Below are 20,606 nucleotides of genomic sequence, written 5' to 3' on the forward strand. Positions count from 1 at the left end.
CTGCTCTGGGCTGCCAGGCAAGGTGCACAAGCTTCTCTCGGTGCCTTGGAGGAATCCAGTTGCTGGTGTGGGGGGACGAGGGGGCACCAATACAGGGCACAAGGGAGCCTAGGTATGCCTCTGCTTGCATACAACATTGCAGAGACTAACAATGCGACTCTTTGGGAATAATGTGTCATTTTTCCTTTGAGAGTTTGTATGATATGGCATCTAGCGAGAGAAACATAGGGACAAAACTCATAGCAGGGAAAGCCACAGAAAGCTTAATAGTGAAGTTAAGTTATTTCCATTACTCTAGTGTCCCATAGTAAGTCACCTGTGAGGGGAAAAAGGGCCTCATTTCCTCTACCAGTAGCAATATACAAGTTTGTCAAAAGAAGTCAGACTTGACCATTTTTTTCTCTTACTACCAAGGGTTGAAAATTTTAGTCAAAGCAAGTAAGTGACATGCTATTTCTCTATCACTGCTTCTATTAGCTTAATTCAAACCTGAAATGCAGTGTGGGCAAGCCTGGAAGTGCTAGTTACTCCCCCCCCCCCATTCATGCTGTAGCAGCAGCCGGGGAAAAAAAGCTATTCCTTGCTATTGCTTAGATTTCTGAAAAGTTTCCAATGACTCAATGGTGTACAAACACAGCTCTCTACCAATGTCACAAGCTAAATAAGACAAAAAGTACCCAGCAATCAGAATCAGTCAGATGAAACACTAGTAGCTTTAGTTTAGCTTTTCACTGTTTAGATTCTACAGTTAGTAGCAATACAATCCTGCTTAACAATTGCTTTTTGTGAGCATCTTAAAGGTTACAATTAAAGGCAACAATACATTGTTATACTATGTATTGTTTTGTGCTGTATTCTCTGTTTTATTGAATTTGTATGTAGCCATTTTACTGCATTTTTTAAAACAAAGAAACAAACAAGGTTACAATTCCATGCATGTTTAGGTGGCAGTAAACCCCACTGAACTCAAATGGCATTTACTCCTAAGCAAGCATGCATAGACTGGACCAAAAGAGATTTAGCTACAATAGTGTTGGACTTTACTTTGGGTGGATGAGAAGGGAAAGCAAGACAGAACATCCTATAGATTGTTTTCGGTACTGTCAAAATATCTTTGATTTTGAGGGTTTGGGGAAATGATGAAGCCACCCCACCGAGCCCACGCAGATTTATTCGCAACCTAGCAGAGACACAGCAAAGCAGACGACAGCTATATTTAAATGAGAAGAGAAAAAGATGAGAAGAAAGGAAAGGGAGGCCTTGATTAGCTCGGAGAAAAGGCTTTCGCCCGGACTAGGCCCGACTTCTAGCGATTAGGCCCTGAATGGGTTACCCATAGCAACCGCAGCTCAGAAGAAGTAGGGAGGGGAAGGGGGGAGGGGAAAGAACTTTCAAACACGTGACGTCCATCACGCGCTTGTCATCAACGACGCGCTAATCCGTTTGCCCAATCCCAAGATTTGCTTTCCCCCCTCCCATCGGGTCCCTCCTCCTTGCGCCCGCGCGCTCCGAGGAAAAGCAACGTTCCTTTAATCGCGTCGCGCGCGCGCTCGCGTCACTCCGGTGTCTGCGGCTGCTCCTCCTCCCTGCTCACCCCTCCTCCCCCTCTTACGTCCCACCCTAGATCGTTGCTGTGCCGGCAGCCAATGAGACGGAGTGTCTCATTGGGCCAATGGGGAAGCTCAGCTCTGGTGGCGAGAGCAACGGCGGCGGTGGCCGTGGAGGCTGGGGCTGTGTGTGTGGGAAGGGAGGAAACGGCGCTGGCTGGGCGAGAGAGCGAGCGAACGAGGCAGGCACCGCGGCGGACGAGGAAGGCACCGCTGGCGAATCGGCGCTCGGGACAGCGAGGAGGCAGCGAGAGCCGCCGGGAAGGCGGGTGGGCCATGGAGCGGGCGAGCCGGAGGAGGCGACGCCGGCACTCGTAAAGGCCCGCTGCCCCCTGGGCGAGCGAACGAGCGAGCGAGGCAGGCGGGCGGCCGGGCGAGAGGCCTCACGCACTCGCCCTCACGGGCCTCGGGCCTCAGCGGCGCACAGGCAAGGGAGAGAGGCGGCGGCGGCGGCGGCGCAGGGAACCACGCGCTCCGGGTAAGGAAGGCGCCGCACCTCAGTGAGGGCTCTCGGCGGGGGCGAAGGGCCTGCCCGGCTTGGCGGCGCGAAGTCCACGGAGGCCCCGCGCGGGGTAGAAGCGGGTGTTGAAAAGGTGCCGAATGACGGGGGTGCGGGCGGGGCGAAGGAGTGCTAGGATGGTGCCTGACCCGGGTTTGCGGAGCGACATACGTTGCATGCGTGAGGGGCGCCCTGGAGGGAGCTGCCGCCGCCACCCCCGAGAAACTGATGAGGCCTACGGTGAAAACGAGGGGGGAAGGGTAATACTGGCCACGTGTGTGTATTTGTGTGTGTCGAGTATGTGGGGGGCGGCTTGGAAGGGTATTTAGTCAAAACGAAGTGGTGGGGTTTTGCGGGGGATTAAAAAGAAAAGAGAGGCCTATCTGTATATGAGGAAAGGGCGTTGAGATTACATTGTAGGGCACGTTGGTACGTTCTCTTCTATTTGGTGAGAAGGAACATTTTGTTTTATTTCCATAAACATTTGTGGTAAAAGTGGTGGCCAAAGAGCATTGGGGTGTGTGGGATTTTAAAGCCCTTCAATCTCATCCTCTGGTAGATGCACAAGTGTCTTCCCACATTTCTAATTGCCTCTTTGGGGGTGCAGGTTCTAATCTGTATTAGTGGTTGTAGGTACAGATCTGTTGTACAGGTTGAGGTAACTACAGGACTGTGTTGTATGTCACAAAAAGTGAAAGGAAGCGGGCAAAATGTGTTGGTGTTCATGAAGAAGCTGATGAGCTGGTGTGTGTGTGTGTGTGTGTGTGTGTAGTAATGGTACGTGGAAAGGAAGGTTGAGGGTTGCTAAAGACAGACAAGGGTTGAGTCTCTAGAGTTTGACTGGGATGTGATGGGTATGGGAGATTGGGCACACAGCAGAAATGTGGAGATGGAGTATATTGCATAGATGCTTTGTAGTTGGAAACCAGCTGCTGAAACAGGGAGGTGTGGAGCGCTGGTGCTGCAGAGGCAGATGGTGCAGGATTGAGTGGGGGTGGGGATGAGGTGAGGTCAGAGTCTGGTAAAACTCACAGCAGAAAGGAGTGGAAGTTATGGAGTTGAAAGCCCAGGGTACTAGCAAAATGTCGAGGAGGAGGGATGTTATTTGTTGGAATAGATTCAGTGAAGATTATGCTTGCTATGGTAATTTCCTTTTCCCATTTCATCATCTTTCAGTCGGTGTTAGCTCTGTGTATATGTGTAAAAGAAGAGCTCTTCTGCCTTTTGTTTCTTTTTCTTAGTTTCTTCTGTGGATTGTCTTCCTTTCTCTTAAAACAAGAAATAAAAAGCAGCTGCATGTCTCCAAACAGAATTTAGGATCCCTCTCACTCCTCCTGTCTCTTAAGAAAGAGGATTGATTACATGTTTAGAAAGGCAAATCGTCCGGCCCCCCCCCCCTCCAAGAAGCTTGGATGAGCTGAGCCCTCCAATGCCCTCTGCCCTTTTCCCAGAGAAAGCAGCTGTCTTGTGAGGGATGTGTGCGTGTGGATTGAAAATCAGTCTGTTCATTGAGACACAAGGGCTGGTGTGTTCAGATCGGCTCCTGCTCATTAAAGTTGTGGCTCTGTTTTGATATTCAGTTGCAGGAAGGAACTTGTCCCCTCCCCCTCAGTTTGTACACAGATCTCCCTTGTCACCAGGAACCTGGCCTTATAGATTAAGAGTGAGCAGATCAGTCACTGTCTTTTAAAGCCAAATGCATCTCAGGGGATAATTCTAGAAACTGAATGGGGGACAAAATAGCTAAGGCAAAGAATGTAGTAAAATTCGGTAACATATTTTTTTGTTTGAACACTTTGTAGTTTTAATTCACAGATGATCAACTGTAATGGACGATGGTAATTTTGCTTCTTAGTTTTTCCAGCTCACAGTATTTCTGTTATTTTTTTCAACATGGCCATTCCATTATCAGTTCCATTTCCTGGGTAAAACGCCCTCAGAAAACAAACAGAGGTGTTGCTTTCAGAATGGATTTTAAGCTTTTTTTGCAGACGTTTCTTCTAGTTAAGGGAGCTTAAATCTGTGATTTTTTAAAAAAATGACTCCCAGAGTTGTAGTGAAAGGGAATTCCTAGAGTAAAATGTCAATATCTGAGGCACTTTTAATGGGCAACAGTGGGTATCAGTAGACGGCATGGTATAGGGAGTTAGAGTGCTGAACTAAGATCTTAGGAAGCAGGGTTCAAATCCCCACTTAGCCATGAAGCTCATAGGGTGATATTGGGCCAGTCATTATCTGTCAGACCAACCAACCTCATAGAGTTGTTGTTGTGAGGATGAAATGGAGAGGGGGAGAAGTGTGTACGCCACTTTGAGCTCCTTGGAGAAAATGTGGGATATAAAAATCAAAACAGTAGTTGAAAAATAAGTGAATTATTTGAACTGAGAAGTTTGTATATTGTATGCTAGATAGAAAAGGAGCCTAAAATGTGTTTTGTTTTGTAGTCAGAAAGTATGCATTTCTTTCTCTCTCTCTCTCTCTCCAAGTCTACTGCAATTGGATTTCCACATACAGATACTGTATGTTGTTTAACCTTAGGAATATCACAGAGGTAGAGTTACCTGGTAACAAGGATAGAATCATACAGGCAGCCTCCATAGTTCACACATGGTTTTCTCATGCTTCTCTTTGCCCTTTTATAATTAACTGCCTAAGCTGGTTGAACAGGACAAGTTATTGAGGATGTTCTTGAGACTCCTGTCAGTCTAACATTAAAGCACCAGTAGCTCTTCAAGACCGGAAGTGTGGATGAGAGTGTTTCATGTGCGGTTGCCATAGATGGGCAGCATAATGGTTCCTGTATGCACAGCTCTGGTCTCATAGCAGAGGCAGATAAATCTGGTCTGCATTTGAATACACAATTCTTTTTCACCAGAGAGAAGACTTATGTTAGTAACACACTGCAAGTGATAACATGGCCTGTCCTTCCCCCACACAAATGTGTACAATACAAAATAATGATTTGGTGGCTCATGCAGCAAATGTTATTGCCCTCTGCTCAAGTACTATATACAAGGAATTGATAAGGCTAGCCTGTGCACATCTAGGCCTTCTCCCAAGATTGAACTGGGTAATAAATTTTACATCAGTTTGGGCAAGGCAAGGACAATGTGCTAGTTAACTGTTTCGGGCTAGGAGGGGAGGAATTGTCTTAGTAGGAAAGCTTTAGAAGAGCCGCAGCTCTGTCCCCATGGTATTTTGCATATATCTGGTTGCATGAATTACTTGAAAGCATTGTTACAATTTGTTCAATATTGCGACCTTTATAGTTAGTGCAATTTGATTATATTCCACTGTGCTAATATTGAGATCATATAGGTCCTTGAAGAATATTTGGTTCACAAGCATAGGCTTCTTTTTCATTCCGCTGTTATACTACTCTGAGTATTGTCTGGCTTTATTTATGCTATATCAATTAGGGAAATCTTTTAACGAAATAAAAAGCTTCAATTCTTGCTTTACATTTAGCTTAAGGTAAAATGAAAATATAATATTTTTATTTGCTTGAAAATACTTACCTTATCAAGATATAACAATAATACAAGCTTTAAAAATTGATGAAATATTAAGTACTTTATTTTTTGCTGTTCAAATAATAGAATGAGTATGTTGTTTTAAGCTTCTCTCCTCTGCTTTGATATTGTTTCAGGCTTCTGTTGAGCTAAGCAGGCAGATCCTATGCTAGTTTGAGTGGTTAGTTGATCTGTGCTTAGTCAAGCTGTACTGTAAAAGCAGTATTTCTTTTTTTCACTAAACCAAAATTTATATAACTTCTGTTTGTTTGATCCATATAATTTTAATGTAGTTCATGCAAATAAGGTGCAAATATTTCAGAGATTGGCTTTGAGTTTGCTCATTTCCTGTTCTAAGTGTGGTTTGTAAACATTGGGTTAAAATATGATATTTTTGGTGCTGTTATAGGTAAACATACTGATTTTTAGCAATAGGATTCTTAAGTGGGAAAGGCAGCAGTGAGAGGAAACATATCAAGAAGCAATTGCATGTGTTAATCTTCAGACTGCAGGGATGTATATGGTATGAGTGGTTATGGTTACTGAGCTGGGAGTGAAATTGAAACGCCTGCATTGTTCTTTTATTTATACTTTACATCTGCAAAATAGAATGCCTATTCTCTTGGTTTTTTAAAATTCATTTTTTGTGGGAGAGATTTTCTGTACTTCAGTGAATCATAAATGTCTTTAGGATTTTGGTAAACCTTGCTGTTGGTGGAGACACTGATGACAGGAAGGATATTTTCCTAAATGGAATGATATTTGTAAATGTCTGTTTTCTAGAATTCTTTGTAGATTTGAATTTAATGAATCAGGAGTATTTGCGAAGTGTGTTAGAATGTTCTGAATATTGCAGCAATTTTTTAGTAATTACTTCAAGGGCAACCTTTTCTATGTATCCATATATACACACACAGGTGGCAGCCATTTTTAGTGGGAGTTCCATTCCTGGCCCCTGCGTGTGTGTTGGCAGAGCACGCATAACCCTGTTCCACCCCCATTCTGCCCTATTCCAGGTCCAAAAGGACCCACGTGCTGGTAGTTGTGTGTCGATTGGGCACTCACAAAATGGTCGCTGCCTATACAGTGGTACCTCGCAAGATGAATGCCTCGTAAGACGAAAAACTCGCAAAACGAAAGAGTTTTTCGTTTTTTGAGTTGCTTCGCAAGACGGATTTCCCTATGGGCTTGCTTCGCAAGACGAAAACGTCTTGCAAGTTTGTTTCCTTTGTCTTAGAATCATAGAATCATAGAGTTGGAAGAGACCACAAGGGCCATCGAGTCCAACCCCCTGCCAAGCAGGAAACACCATCAGAGCACTCCTGACATATGGTTGTCAAGCCTCTGCTTAAAGACCTCCAAAGAAGGAGACTCTACCACACTCCTTGGCAGCAAATTCCACTGTCAAACAGCTCTTACTGTCAGGAAGTTCTTCCTAATGTTTAGGTGGAATCTTTTTTCTTGTAGTTTGGAACCATTGCTCCGTGTCCGCTTCTCTGGAGCAGCAGAAAACAACCTTTCTCCCTCCTCTATGTGACATCCTTTTATATATTTGAACATGGCTATCATATCACCCCTTAACCTCCTCTTCTCCAGGCTAAACATGCCCAGCTCCCTTAGCCGTTCCTCATAAGGCATCGTTTCCAGGCCTTTGACCATTTTGGTTGCCCTCCTCTGGACACGTTCCAGTTTGTCAGTGTCCTTCTTGAACTGTGGCGCCCAGAACTGGACACAGTACTCCAGGTGAGGTCTGACCAGAGCAGAATACAGTGGCACTATTACTTCCCTTGATCTAGATGCAATACTCCTATTGATGCAGCCCAGAATCTTGTAAGTTTGTTTCCTTTTTCTTAAAACCATGCATTCACTTCGAGGAGCAACTCATAGCACGCGGTGTGGTAGCCTTTTTTGAGGTTTTTGAAGACTTTGGTGATTTTTGAAGCTTTTCCAAAGTCCGTGCTTCGCAAGACGAAAAAATCGCAAGACGAAAAAACTCGCAGAACGAATTAATTTCATCTTGCGAGGCACCACTGTAGTAGTCAAATGTACTGATCCTTGAGTCAGAACATTTAATATGACTTGTACTTGCTCCTAGACTGTATGCGGGACAGTACTTGATTCAGCTTTTGGGAAAAGTATGTTTTGAATCCCAGATGGCATCATTTTCCTTATGATTGTTAGTGTTGGGTTTTAAAGGCATTCCCTCTTGTTTCCGTATGAAGTCCAATAAGCCAAGTTAAATAAATCAGTTTGAATCAATGGGAAGAGTGGGGTCATTTATAGTGTTAGAGATGCATAGGATACTACAGGAAAGAAGGATAGGCAAGGCAGGAATACATTGTAATGGAGAGAAGCAGAAAGCTGTAGAAACGTTGAAAGTGACTTGCTGATTGCTTAGTCATTGTAAGTGACTAAGGTGAATGTGGAATTGTGTGTTAATTAATAAGCAATTGGAGACCCATGCATCATATCTGCCCTCCTATGTGTGTTGCCTGGTTCCCTAGATGGTGAAAGAGGTTTGGAAAACATGATGTGAGTGACAAGAGAACTTGGAAGACATCACTTTAAGGATTGTGGGATTAAGGTTATTTCTTTTTATTAGATTTATATCCTGCATTTCCTCCTAAGGGATCTCAGGGCAATAGGGGCATCCCCTTACTTCTCAGAGTGGCTGTCCAGGAAAATTGGTTGCTTGCTTAATATGGATGGAGTGGTCAGAGTTCCAGTGCTGTGATGGAATTCAATAAAAGTCTGTTGACAAACTGGGTTTATTCCTCAGAGTACATGGGTGATGAGCAGCAGTGAGTGTGGTTTGCTTTGACAATTGATTAAATATAACATTAACATTTATTGTTAAATACTTCAGAATTATTATGTATTTGTAAAGTAACCTAAGGTCCCAGCCACAAATACTAACTTCAGAATAAATGTCAAAATTGATTTGCAGTTGAATTTGAGTATATGTTTAGAAATTTGACCTTTAATTGATTTTATTCTCAAAGTCAGAAGTATTTACATTCACTGTTGCCAACTCACTGTGGCTAGTGTTGGCATGCTGTCTACCAAGCAAATGGTGCAGCCTGACATACTGTAAATGTTTAGTTGGAAGTCAGTCCCAGTGTGCTGAATGGGGTTTCTCCCTAATAGGTGTGCGTGGGATTGTAGCTCTCTGGATCTGATGAGTTTGCTTGAGGGTAAATGGAAAGCGTCCAACACAAAGTATCTTAAGATCTACTTTGCAGTGAGCTGTTAAAGATGGATTCAGTAAGTTTCCCTTCAATAGAGCTGCTTTCTTAGTTGTCCTGTGTGTATTAATTTTCTCCAGATGAGTTACAAATGAAAAGGATCGCCTCATAAATAATGGTGGTTTTTTATTGTATTAATGTAGATACTTTACACATATAATCACGTGTTTTAATTCTGCATGTAGTTGTCCCAGAGGTAGGCAAAGAGTAACAAATGTTTCCCAGAGTGGAAAAAGGTGTTCCAGAAGCTTGTTTTGTCAGTTCGTCATTCTCCGTTTTTTGGCTGTGCTTTCAAATAAATTTACAACTTTGTAAATATGCTGATGGGGCTTGCTATCTTAGAGGATAACACTGAAACTCAAATAGCCAGGCCAGACCTGACCACCTATCCTTTTTATAAATCTATGGGACATGATATCCAGGTCTCTTCTTTTCTGAAGCTTTTGTTGTGATCTTTGGTTAAACAAACTTAATCATTGTTCAAAAACTGAAAGGCTTACATTGCATATCTTATGCATTGTAGAGTTATGAAATACCATTTTGGGGAGCCTACAGTTGCATATGAAATACCATTTTGGGGAGCCTACAGTTGCATTGTAGAGTTATGAAATACCATTTTGGGGAGCCTACAGTTGCTGTTATGAATAGTTTTTATCTCATTTTCAATTCCCCCTTTCATTATCTAAAACCAAGTTTTAGGTATGAAAAATAGCCTTCATGACAAACTTTGCAACTTCAGCAGTAGCTAAATCTGTCAGATTTCCTAGCAAACTGCAATATCTTTTTAGTTCACTATGTGAACCAAGTATGTTCTATTCAACACAATTTGTGTGAGCATAGACCAAAATTGTGCGAGCATAGATCAGTTGGGATATCATCATTCACTGTCCCATAGACATACAGTGAGTAGTATTGGGGATCAAGAGCTGAGAGAGAACTTTGGTAACAGTATTTTCTCCCCATTGCCTTCCCAGGTCACGTTTGCAGTTGCTTTTATGCAGTGATGTGAGGCACACACACGACTGTCTGCTTTGTCCCTGCCATCTGGATAAATGCAACATTCCAGTTTGCTGCACTGCCCTTGGCATTTAGGCTCTGAATTATTTATCCTCAAGGAGTCTGTAGGCAGTCTCTTTGCATCTTTAAAGAAAGTCGAGAAGGGTCTGTTGGTTAAAACTAGTACTCAGCCTGCTTTATATACAGAAAATTTAAAGTGTAGATTCTTCTCTATTGCTTTAATAATGCAAGATTTTATAAAATTACATATTGTATTTAAAAAGCTATCTGGTTAATGCTTTTGATCTCAATTCACTGTCACAGGCAGGGTTTTTATCTTGGTTACTATCAGATATTTCATGTAAAAAAAATCCAACTTTGGATATGCTTCTGGTAAAAATATGACATTTTTTAGATGTGTGGACTGTAATGTTAGCATGTGGAAGAAGCTACCAGGCAATATTTGTATATATTTATGCAATTGAGAAAGGAACTCTGTATTGTGGAGTAGATTGCCAGGATGGGTGGGTGACCATAGCTAACTAATGTCACTGCTTCTCAACCTCTGTGCAGATGGCCTGTATATAGGAAATAGATTTTTTTTAAAAAAAATAAAAAAATGTTTGTGGGGGCAGCAGCATGCCACTGTTAAAATCCAGTCATGAGAGGTATACAGTGTGTGCTAACTGGAGTTCACACTGGAAAAATGGAGGACACTCAACATTTCAGAGGATGTTCCAGAATTGATCAAGTGGAGATGGACTAAAAATTAGTTTTGAACATCTCATACTTTTAAAATGGTTGAAGGCCAATGGTTTTTTGTTCTAGAAATTTGTAAATTATTGAGTGACTAGCTTTACTAAAGCATAATCATTAAAAGAATTGGTATGTTGACCCCTTTCCCTAAATTTAAATCAGAGTTTATTTGCATCTCCGGTGTCTCCTGTAGTTATTCAAAATGACAACCCAGTCTGGACCGTCTCCCAGTCATAGGATTAGTATATTAATGGTGGGCAGAAGAAGGAAGGTCTCTGGATTATTTGGAGTAGATCATTAATCCTTACCAGCTCCAATTAAAATAATAATCATGATAGTTTACGTCAAGTTGCCTATATATTTTTACTGAATGCAAACATTCCCCCTTCCTTCTTAAGCCCATTGCATTTAATGTTAGAAAGTGATTAAAAGACAAAAAATTAAGAGGAGAAAATGAGACAAAAAGAGGGGGAAACGATCATAAGTAAAAGGAAAAAAGAACAATACAGTAAATATATTTTAAGTGACTTAGTATTTCAATATGTGTGATGAGCCATACCATGAATTGTATTTTAATTCTACATATAGTAGTTCCAAAAATCATGCCAGATGGGTTGAAATTTAGTTTCTTTCAATGTTTTAGTGTATATATGATCCTTTACTGAGCTGTCAGCTTAAAGTGATCATGTGTCCATCCATCAATATTGGGTGCAGTGCATGTTTTAAAAATGTTTCTGGGAACTGACTGCCTTGAGTTTGCTATAGGATTTTACCTAAGGATTGTTGTATGTTAGACTTATAAAGGAAATGTAATTGGAAACAGCCTTCCCATGGTGTCTGCTCTGACTGAGACATAGAGAACTACATACCCCATGAATTGTTATTGCACTGTCTGTACAAACTTGGCATGGGAATTGTTCACCATGGGGAGCTAACATGCTGCAGGGCGCTGGATGAATTTGAGAAACCTGAATTCAAATCCCTGTTTAGCCTTGAAGTAACTGGGGTCAGTCCTCTCTGTTTAATCCTGTGTTAGAAATCAGCCATGTGCTAGGCATGTTTTGCAATTGGCACAGGTCCAACTGCAACCACAAAATGCCAGGTTGGTTTCTGGGGAAAACAAAATGTAATTTAGAGAAGGATCTGAAATATTTTCCTTGAAACTTTAATTTGTTTTATTTTGAATTGTTTTATTTGATGTTTTAATGTCTTGTAAACCACTTTGATTTGTTCTTTAAAATATAAAGTGGTATAATTCATTTAAATTCAAATGAATTTGACACAAGAGTGTAAACAAGATGATAAATTGCTGGCAAGAATTGAAAATGATGCAAATGAGAGCGGGAGGCATGAGGGAGTCCATAGATGTCAAGAAAAGATGTTATGATATATGTTACGCTGTTTTTATTTTTGCATTTATGTTTAAAACCCAAATAAAATATATTTTTTTTAAAAAAAATATATAAAGTGGTATAGAAATGAAAGCAACAGCAACAAATTTCATGGGGGGCATTCCATTGTGGCGACTGTAACCTAGGTTTAAGGTGCCATTGGGTATTAGATTATATTTCTGAGTTTCTAACACTGGTAAACTAATTAACAGGATTGTTGTGAGGATCAAATGCACTGACATAATATACTGCACCTTAAGCTTCTTGGAGGAAGGCAGGGATGCAATTGAGATTAAACTAGTGGTATCACTGTGGTTAAGTATAACTGTTTTTCCAGTTGTAAACTACTTCTTTTTTGCTTTCTCAAACAATTAGTGCTTGCTAGAAATAAGCAAATGATCCCTAATTTCAGACAATGCCAGCAGTTAGATGCACATTTTGTGGAGGCCAGGTGATTGTATGCTATTGCCTGTTGTTGTCTTCCTTCCTCAATCCAGAGGAATTTCTGGAGCATTTGTGCTTCTGTAGTTAATTTGAAGGCTCCTTCATATTCCAAGGCTTCCAGTTTGACCTCCAAAGCACCTAGAAAGAGGTAATGACACAATACAAACGTTAAAGCAAGATTTTATGGGTGGCCACTGCATTGCACTGATGCTATTGCTGACATTGAGCTTTGTTTTTTCATGCCAAAGCCCTAATAATATATAATCCAATTATTTAAAAGATAAGACCAATGTATGTACATTCATTTAGCTCTCCTTTCTTGTATTTATTTTTAGTTAAGACAGAGCATTAATTTCAGAAGAGCTATTTTTGATAGATTGGTGATTGCTTATTTCAGAATTTGATACATGAATCGTTATGGGATTTCAACTGAAAAAATGTCCTTCCCACTGTGTCACAACAGTGCTATTTATTCAGCCTGAGTTCTCCCCCACTCTGGAGTTATTTGACATCTGAGTATTGGCTGTAGTCCTAAAACATACTTTTAAGGCAGGCAACAGTGGTCTGTAAATATGGTTGTGTAATTTAAAGAGTTTGTTTTGCTTGGGTTTCTGCTGTGGCATAGTACAAATGTCCTATATCTGTATATAGTATTGGGTAGCTGATTCTATTGATCTACTGTACTATAATTGCCCTAGCCCTCTGTCTCTGAGTGGCAGGGGTCTGGATAACTTCCCAGGCAAAGTTTCTCCTACAGAGCCTTTCTATTAATGTACAAAAGGACAACTTAGGCTTTACATACCTTTCATCTTCTTGATCTGCCCTCTTTTTGCATCAGTGTCCTTATGACACTGTACTGTTTTGGGACTAAGAGTGAGTACTGTGACTGGGTGTCATCTTGACACTGGCACAAGGCCAACCGTGGCCTCTGACCACTTGGGCAACAGAGCAGCTCATCACATGATCAGATGCTTAAGAGTATTTATTTTTGTGTAGTCAGTCTAGCAACCTGTTGGCGTATCTAGTATTCTGTTGCCATATCTCCTTACCAACCTGGTTTAGTATGACTTTTTATTTGCTCTGCAAAGAAAAGCAGGGTGTAGCTTTAAACATATAAACAATTTTTTTAAACTTCACTCTTGTCAAACTGGAATAAAAAAAAATCACACAAAGAAACACATAATTTGTTGACTATTGCTCTGGCATGGCAGTTTTAACAATGTTGGAAGCATGTGTGCATGCTATTTTGTATCAGTTGTGCTCACTATGTTACATCGGGCAGATAATAAACTTGCTGACCGGAAGGTCAGTGTTTTGAATCTGCATAATGGGGTGAGCTCCCATTGCTCTCTCCCAGCTCCTGCCATCCCAGCAGTTCGAAAGCATACCAACGTGAGTAGAAAAATAGATGCTGCTGCAGCGGGAATGTAAATGGCGTTTCCGTGTGCTCTGGCACTCCTCTTGGTGTCCCGTTGTGCCACAAGCGGTTTAGGCATGCTAGCCACATGACCTTGAAAGCTGTCCATAGACAAACGTCGGATCCCATGGCCTGAAGCGAGATGAGGGCTCTGGAGGCTAGTACTTGGGAGAAAGTTGGTGGAGCAAATCTGTAATACGCATTGTATAATGTAAGCTGTTCTTTTAAGAGTGTACTATACTACAGAACTCCTCTAAACACCTTATATTTACTCATTCAATTATTTGCATCAAATTGTGCTTCATATATTTAGCTACTGAAGGTACCTATCTAATCTCTGCTCCCCAATCAAGTATATTGAAGTAACTATTTTTAAACATTAAGCTTCGTGAAAATAATAATATAAAATAATATATATAAATAAATATAAAATAATAATATGCTTCTGGTGCTGTCCAGTGAACAGCTTTATAAACAGGGTAGGCAGGGTAGCCCTATGTAACTTTCCCAGTATAATAAAGGGTTACAGTTCTGGTGAGTTATGTACAGTGGTGGTGGACAGGGCAGGGGAATAAGTATCAGGAACCTTGTAGATTCAAGACACTGTTAGTTTCCAGGACATGAAGTGTCTTAATATTCTCTCTCCTCACAATGCTCCTCAAAATGGTTGAACTGTTTGTAGTTAGCAATGTGAGAGTGAAATCTGTAATGCATAAAGTAAAAAACTGAATGTTTGAATATTGACAGTTTCATGTGGAATACAGTACAAGCTTTGGTTTTGGGTGTGTTTTTTACCTAAATCTATTATGGTATTTATGGTAACATACAAGAAAAAAAACAACTTTACCCAGATATAAGTACTGTAGCTAGAAAAATCCCAGCTTGTTAAAATTCTACAAATTACATGTCCATTTAAGTTGTGGAAGTTCTGAACCAATGTTTGCAATGATTAATGAGCTGGAGTAGGGCTAATAAAATGAAGCTTAATCCAGATAATGTGGAGGTACTGTTTGTTGATGGGTGTTTTCTGACCAGAAAGTTGGTGTACATCCTGTTCTGGATAGGATTATGCTTTTCCCTTAAGGATCATGTTTGCATTCTTAAGGGTACATGCACCATTCACCAATGTAGACAGGTTTGCCAGCTGTGGCCTGTCTCGGATGGAGAATGTGGATGCAGCATCTATGATCTAGTAACATACTGTTTAGACTAGAGTAATGTGTTGTGCATGGGAATGCCCTTTGAAAACTATTCAGAAAAATAAGTCAGTGAGAAGCACTGAAACTAGATTGCTGACTGGCCCTGGGTATTTGGAGTACCGGTATTTATTACTAGTTTTTAAAGCAGCCACACTGATTCTCGGGCCATTTCTGGACATGATTCAAAATGATGGCATTTATATTTTTAAATTCTGTGGTTTTAGGACTCAGTGTAGTTTACAGATTATGCTCTCACACAAAACTGTCCCAGTGTTTAGATTCTTTTCTGAGTCCTTCTGCCTTTGGAGATGAAGTCCAAGATAAAATGTCTATGGTGGTGATTACCTCTGGTTTACTCTGTTTTAATGTGAATTTAGTTCTTTTTGAAATATTTTTTATGAGTGTATGTTTTATTTGGTTCAAATTTTTTGGGTAAATTGCTCCGGGAGAATTTTGAAATTTAAGAGCAGGGTAAATATAAACAAATAATTAGAAACTGTTATGCTCACATTTACTTGTTGCTGATCTCAGCAAAATGGTTGATGAGTAGTTTGAATAAATGACCTTGCTATAGGTTTCTGCCTGTCTGACTTGTCAGTGTACTTGACATACCTGGTCTACTGTTGTTATTATTTTTTCTTTGTGGAATTCTTGATTATTTAAACAGGCACTAACTACCCTGTAAGCAGGAGACATTCAAAGTGCAAGTCCTTAAACAATGAAAACAATGTCTTGTTCCAGCCAATTCCAGAATTCTCAGTATCTTAATATATAATTCAAAGCCATATGTTCTCCTAGGAAGCAAGTTACAAACCTATTCACCAGCCATTGTCTACAGAAGTGAAAACTGCAGTCTTAGAATATCCAAATGCCAAATTTTAAATTGCCATTTTTTTTAAAAAAGCAACAACTTGGTGTATTGCAGGTGCAAATGGTTTTATTTTCTTTATTTTTGTTACTTTAAGGGTGTTTACACCAAATGGAGGCAAACAACTGTGGTAAATAAGTCTTGGCAATTATTGTAGTTAATTATTATTTTTCACTGACATTGTACATTGGGGCATTTCATCAAAAGCTGTACTGCAAATGTTCCTGCATTTTGCATGTATTGTCATGGAGTGTAATTTTCGCTTAACTGTAGTTTGCTTTTATATATTTTTCCCCTGGTTGTCATGGAAACTCAGTCCAGTGTTGCACTGGCTGCTAACAAGTGCTAGGTTACGTTGCCTTTTATAATGGAGCTGTGTTAGTCATGCTGCAGTTTTTCAGCGATGGAACCCCGTTTGGAGATGTACTTCATAAAATTATAACATGATTGCAGCATTTTGAGCATCTTTCAGAATGTAAATATTGGATATTTTATGAACAGTTTCTTTTGTTACAAGAGTTGGGTGCCTAAACTGGCTGTTGGAATCTTCACAGCATCTTTTCATGATATGGTTTGAAATCTTCTATATTATATTCATGATATCAAATAGCTTGATTAGTAGTATTTTCTTCCTGTGTCATGGAGCTCTGGTGGAAGATGTTAATGTTGTGAAATACAGGAAAGATTTTGCATTCATGTGTTTTATAAGATACCTTTAAAAATGATACCTTAAAAAGTACTCATGGTAAATTAACAATTGCTTTATCTATTGGATCATAGTTTCATCCTTAAAAGCACTACCATTTGTTCTTATGTGGAGAATGTATTACCATGTTGGTGGTTTAGGTATTGCTGTTAGAGGGAAATTCATTCTTCCTTGTGTTCATATAACTTCCTTAGTTTTTTGTTAAAAAAACACTGTCAAACTTGGAATATATTTAACTTTAGGGCCATTGAGGTGGGTGTTTTTCTTTTTTGAGCAATGGAGTTCTTATGCGAAATAAATCAAACTGAAAACTGCATGTTCTTTTAGAGTGACAGAACAGATCTTGTCTTCGCTTGCTAGTACAGAAGGGCAAATCATGGCCCACAGTACTAAATCAAAGCACAAAATACAGGCAGGCAAATTGTTCTGTGTGATGGGCCACTTTGCAGAATGTGGGTTGCTTCATATTGTGAATCTGCATATGTTGTTGTTGTGATGCGAGACCATTAGTAATGGATGAGGCCTGTAGATCATGGGTAGGCAAACTAAGGCCCGGGGGCCGGATTCAGCCCAATCACCTTCTAAATCTGGCTCGCGGACAGTCTGGGGATCGGTGTGTTTTTACATGAGTAGAATGTGTCCTTATATTTAAAATGCATCTGTGGGTTCTTTGTGGGGCATAGGAATTCATTCATTTCCCTCCCAAAAATATAGTCAGCTCCCCCAAGGTCTGAGGGACAGTGGACCGGCCCCCTGCTGAAAAGGTTTGCTGACCCCTGCTGTAGATGGTTTTCAGCCTTTCAGCTAGCCTATGAAACACCAAGAGTCCTAGTAACTTAATACCTTTGGTACTCAAAATTGATTTAGTTCTTGAGGATATTTTATAGGCTCAGAGAATAAGATATTGAAAAATAGCACAAATATTGCACAAATCTGTTAATAAAAACTGCCTTCATGTATTCAAGTTTGTCTGCTTAGTCATGTGAGCTGGAAACTTTTTTTTTAAAAAAGCAAAGATTTCAAGGATTTTTCATGAAGCTGTGGGCTGCACAAATATCTCAGCATGTGGTTTGTGGGCCTTACATTGCTTGCTGATGGAGCACAGTCTGTTCTAATTCAACATTTTCTTTTAGCCTTAGACATGATCTAAGATGAGTAAAGGACAGCTTGTGTAATTCTCCAGAACTGTAAATGTACACAATACAAGAAAGCTATGTATAGAAAAAAGCAGTTCAATCTTGCCTAAATCATGTGAACATAGACTCTAAAATCTCCTTTCAGGTTATTCTCAGTGGTAAGATTTGCTCTTTGCAAGTTCCACCTCAGCTAATTGTTAAGGAATTTTTCAAAGTGCATTGCATAGTTTTTAGGAAAGAACAAATATATTATTTACCTTAGGTGTGTGTGGTTATAACAGACTAAAACAAGTTGTGTTTGTCTTTAATTTCGAGCATCTGTTTTGTTTCAATTTTTTATATTAAAAGGAAAGAGGATGATATTTAGGATTGGGATAGTAGAAATTTTTAAAAAAATCATTGCATGAATAGCTTTCTTGATTGTCATGTGCTTCATGTTATTGTGTAGACTTCCAAAATCATGTTATTTTTCTTGCTGAAAAATAGTGTGAACAGATAAAGGTAGGATCCAGCAAGTATCTTCTGTGTATCCAAGTATTTCCACGTGCATTCATTGGGAATACTCTGGATCCCCCCATTTGAATGTGGCTGATTCATTGTGTTGGAAGCTATTACAAAGCATTTCCCTAAATTTCTGGTATGCTTATTTGATTGACTACAGGCTGCAGTGAAAAAGGGGAGGCCTCTGTAGTGCAAAAATGGGTAGAAGCATAGAGCAATATTTTCACACCTCTTTGCATCCTGCACATTAGCAGTAAGCCTCAGTTGTGGAAATGGTGGTGGTGGGGGGGACACACAAGAAAGTCAGAAGTCTGAGTTTCATTCTGAAGGGACTGTGTTCATGAAGAAGCCTGTTCATGTGTGGAGCTGAACATGAAATGTATGAGTGGAAGGCTGATACCAACTACTGTAGGATCTGGGGAAGTAAGTATTATCTGCATTTTTGAAGGCAGAGCCTTTAACACTGGGTTGGCAAAATGTGACCTTCTAGATGTTGCTGGGAGGAAAAAAAACCCATCATCACTGACTTGACCATCCTAGTTGGGGCTGATGGAGATAGGAGTCTGACAACATCTGGAGGGCCACAGGTTCCCCACCTCCACTTTAACTAATGGTTAAAACAAGCCAGATATAAATGGGTTTTTGCAGCTTTTGTGTGTGTAAAGAAATAAGATTATTATTTATTTATAGCATTTTATACTGCTCATTAGCAGTAGGATTTTAGGTTAATGTACAGTTTTTAAACCATAAAATACACAAATACTGCAATACATATATTGTCAAAAACATTCTCTGAGCTCCTTAAATCAGGATTCATACTCTTTAGGTACTTAGCTTCTTTCAGTTTTCTCTTTACATGCATATATCAACATGAATAAATGTAGGTATGCTTACCCATAAAGTTCAGAGGCAGCCTTTTGAGCTTGACCAAAGATCATCTGTGGGTGGCGCTGTGGTTAAAACCTCAGCACCTAGGACTTGCTGATCGCATGGTCGGCAGTTCGAATCCTCGTGGCGGGGTGAGCTCCCGTCGTTCGGTCCAAGCTCCTGCCCACCTAGCAGTTCGAAAGCACAATTAAGTGCAAGTAGATAAATAGGTACCGCTTTATAGCGGGAAGGTAAACGGCATTTCCGTGTGCTGCTCTGGTGCCAGTTCGCCAGAGCAGCTTCGTCATGCTGGCCACATGACCCGGAAGTGTCTGCGGACAGCGCTGGCTCCCGGCCTCTAGAGTGAGATGAGCGCACAACCCTAGAGTCTGTCAAGACTGGCCCGTACGGGCAGGGGTACCTTTACCTTTACCTTAAAGATAATCTAGTGTGCAGAAGCTGGATGGAGAGTGGGGGAAGTAAGTTCCAGTTTTCATGAATTTATTTTTTTGAGAAAGCTAGAATTGTATTAAACAAATATTACTTTCCGTACATGTTTTCAGTCTTCTTTTAGGGATTGACACATTGTGGTCCAGCCTACCTTCTAGTAATTTAATGAAAAATGTCATAATTATCAGATAGAGAAGTTACCTGTAGTATTTTAGACAAATCTAATAATTGAATAATTTTAGTTTAAATTGGGGGTGGCTAACTGGCAGATGTTTATGAACTACAATTCTGATCACCCCCAGAATCTGTGGTTAATTGTCAGGGATGATAGGATTATATTCCTGTGGAAGGGAGACTAAAAATGAACAACAAAGGTGGGCTCTGTAAGATATTTACTCTGCAAAGTAAAGTAAACACCTAGGTGTTTCCTTGCACTGCTCTGGTTCGCCAGAAGGGGCTTAGTCATGCTGGCCACATGACCCGGAAGCTGTCTGTGGATAAACGCCTCGCCTATAGCGTGCAACCCCAGAGTCATTCGCGACTGAACCTAATGGTCAGGGATACCTTTACCTTTATCACCTAGGGTTGTTGTTTTTTTAAAGATCTTGTTGCCCTTTCTACATGTTTTGTTTATTTAAGATACTTGTTTGGACTGCTTATATTTATTTGTTTATATCGAGATTAATCAAATAATCTTATCCTTGATGTCGGCTGGTGATTTTTTGTTTGTTTTGATTTTTAAAAGATTACTATTATTATTTTTCTTATATTAGCAGACAACCTTTTTTAGAATTATAGGAATTATAGTGCAACAATGTCTAGAGGGAACCAGGTTTGCCACCCCTGCATTTAATGGCATGCTTCTCAGTAACAGTTGCATGTTCTGTAAACTCTCCCTCTTATCCAGAGTACCCCACTCAGAATTTTTTTTTTAAGCTGCCAGTAGTTCTTTTTAGCTGAATACAACTCCTGTATTAGAGTAACTGACTATTCAGTTGGTCAGCAGGCTGAA

General features: G+C 40.2%; 1 protein-coding gene across 3 annotated transcripts in view; it reads left to right on the forward strand.

The window, feature by feature from the left end:
- Positions 1-1,706: 1,706 nt before the first annotated feature.
- Positions 1,707-20,606, forward strand: part of ANKRD11 (ankyrin repeat domain containing 11) — a 192,683-nt gene continuing 173,783 nt past the window's right edge. For 2 of the 3 annotated variants that reach the window (XM_081868368.1, XM_081868370.1), the window contains exon 1: positions 1,707-2,085. The gene's annotated coding sequence lies outside the window, so the exon portion shown is untranslated. The remainder of the gene's footprint in view (positions 2,086-20,606) is intronic. The other variant, XM_081868369.1, reaches the window with a different exon arrangement.

Source organism: Podarcis erhardii, assembly GCF_964252035.2.
Source record: "Podarcis erhardii genome assembly, chromosome: 7".
NCBI classification, from domain to species: domain Eukaryota; kingdom Metazoa; phylum Chordata; class Lepidosauria; order Squamata; family Lacertidae; genus Podarcis; species Podarcis erhardii.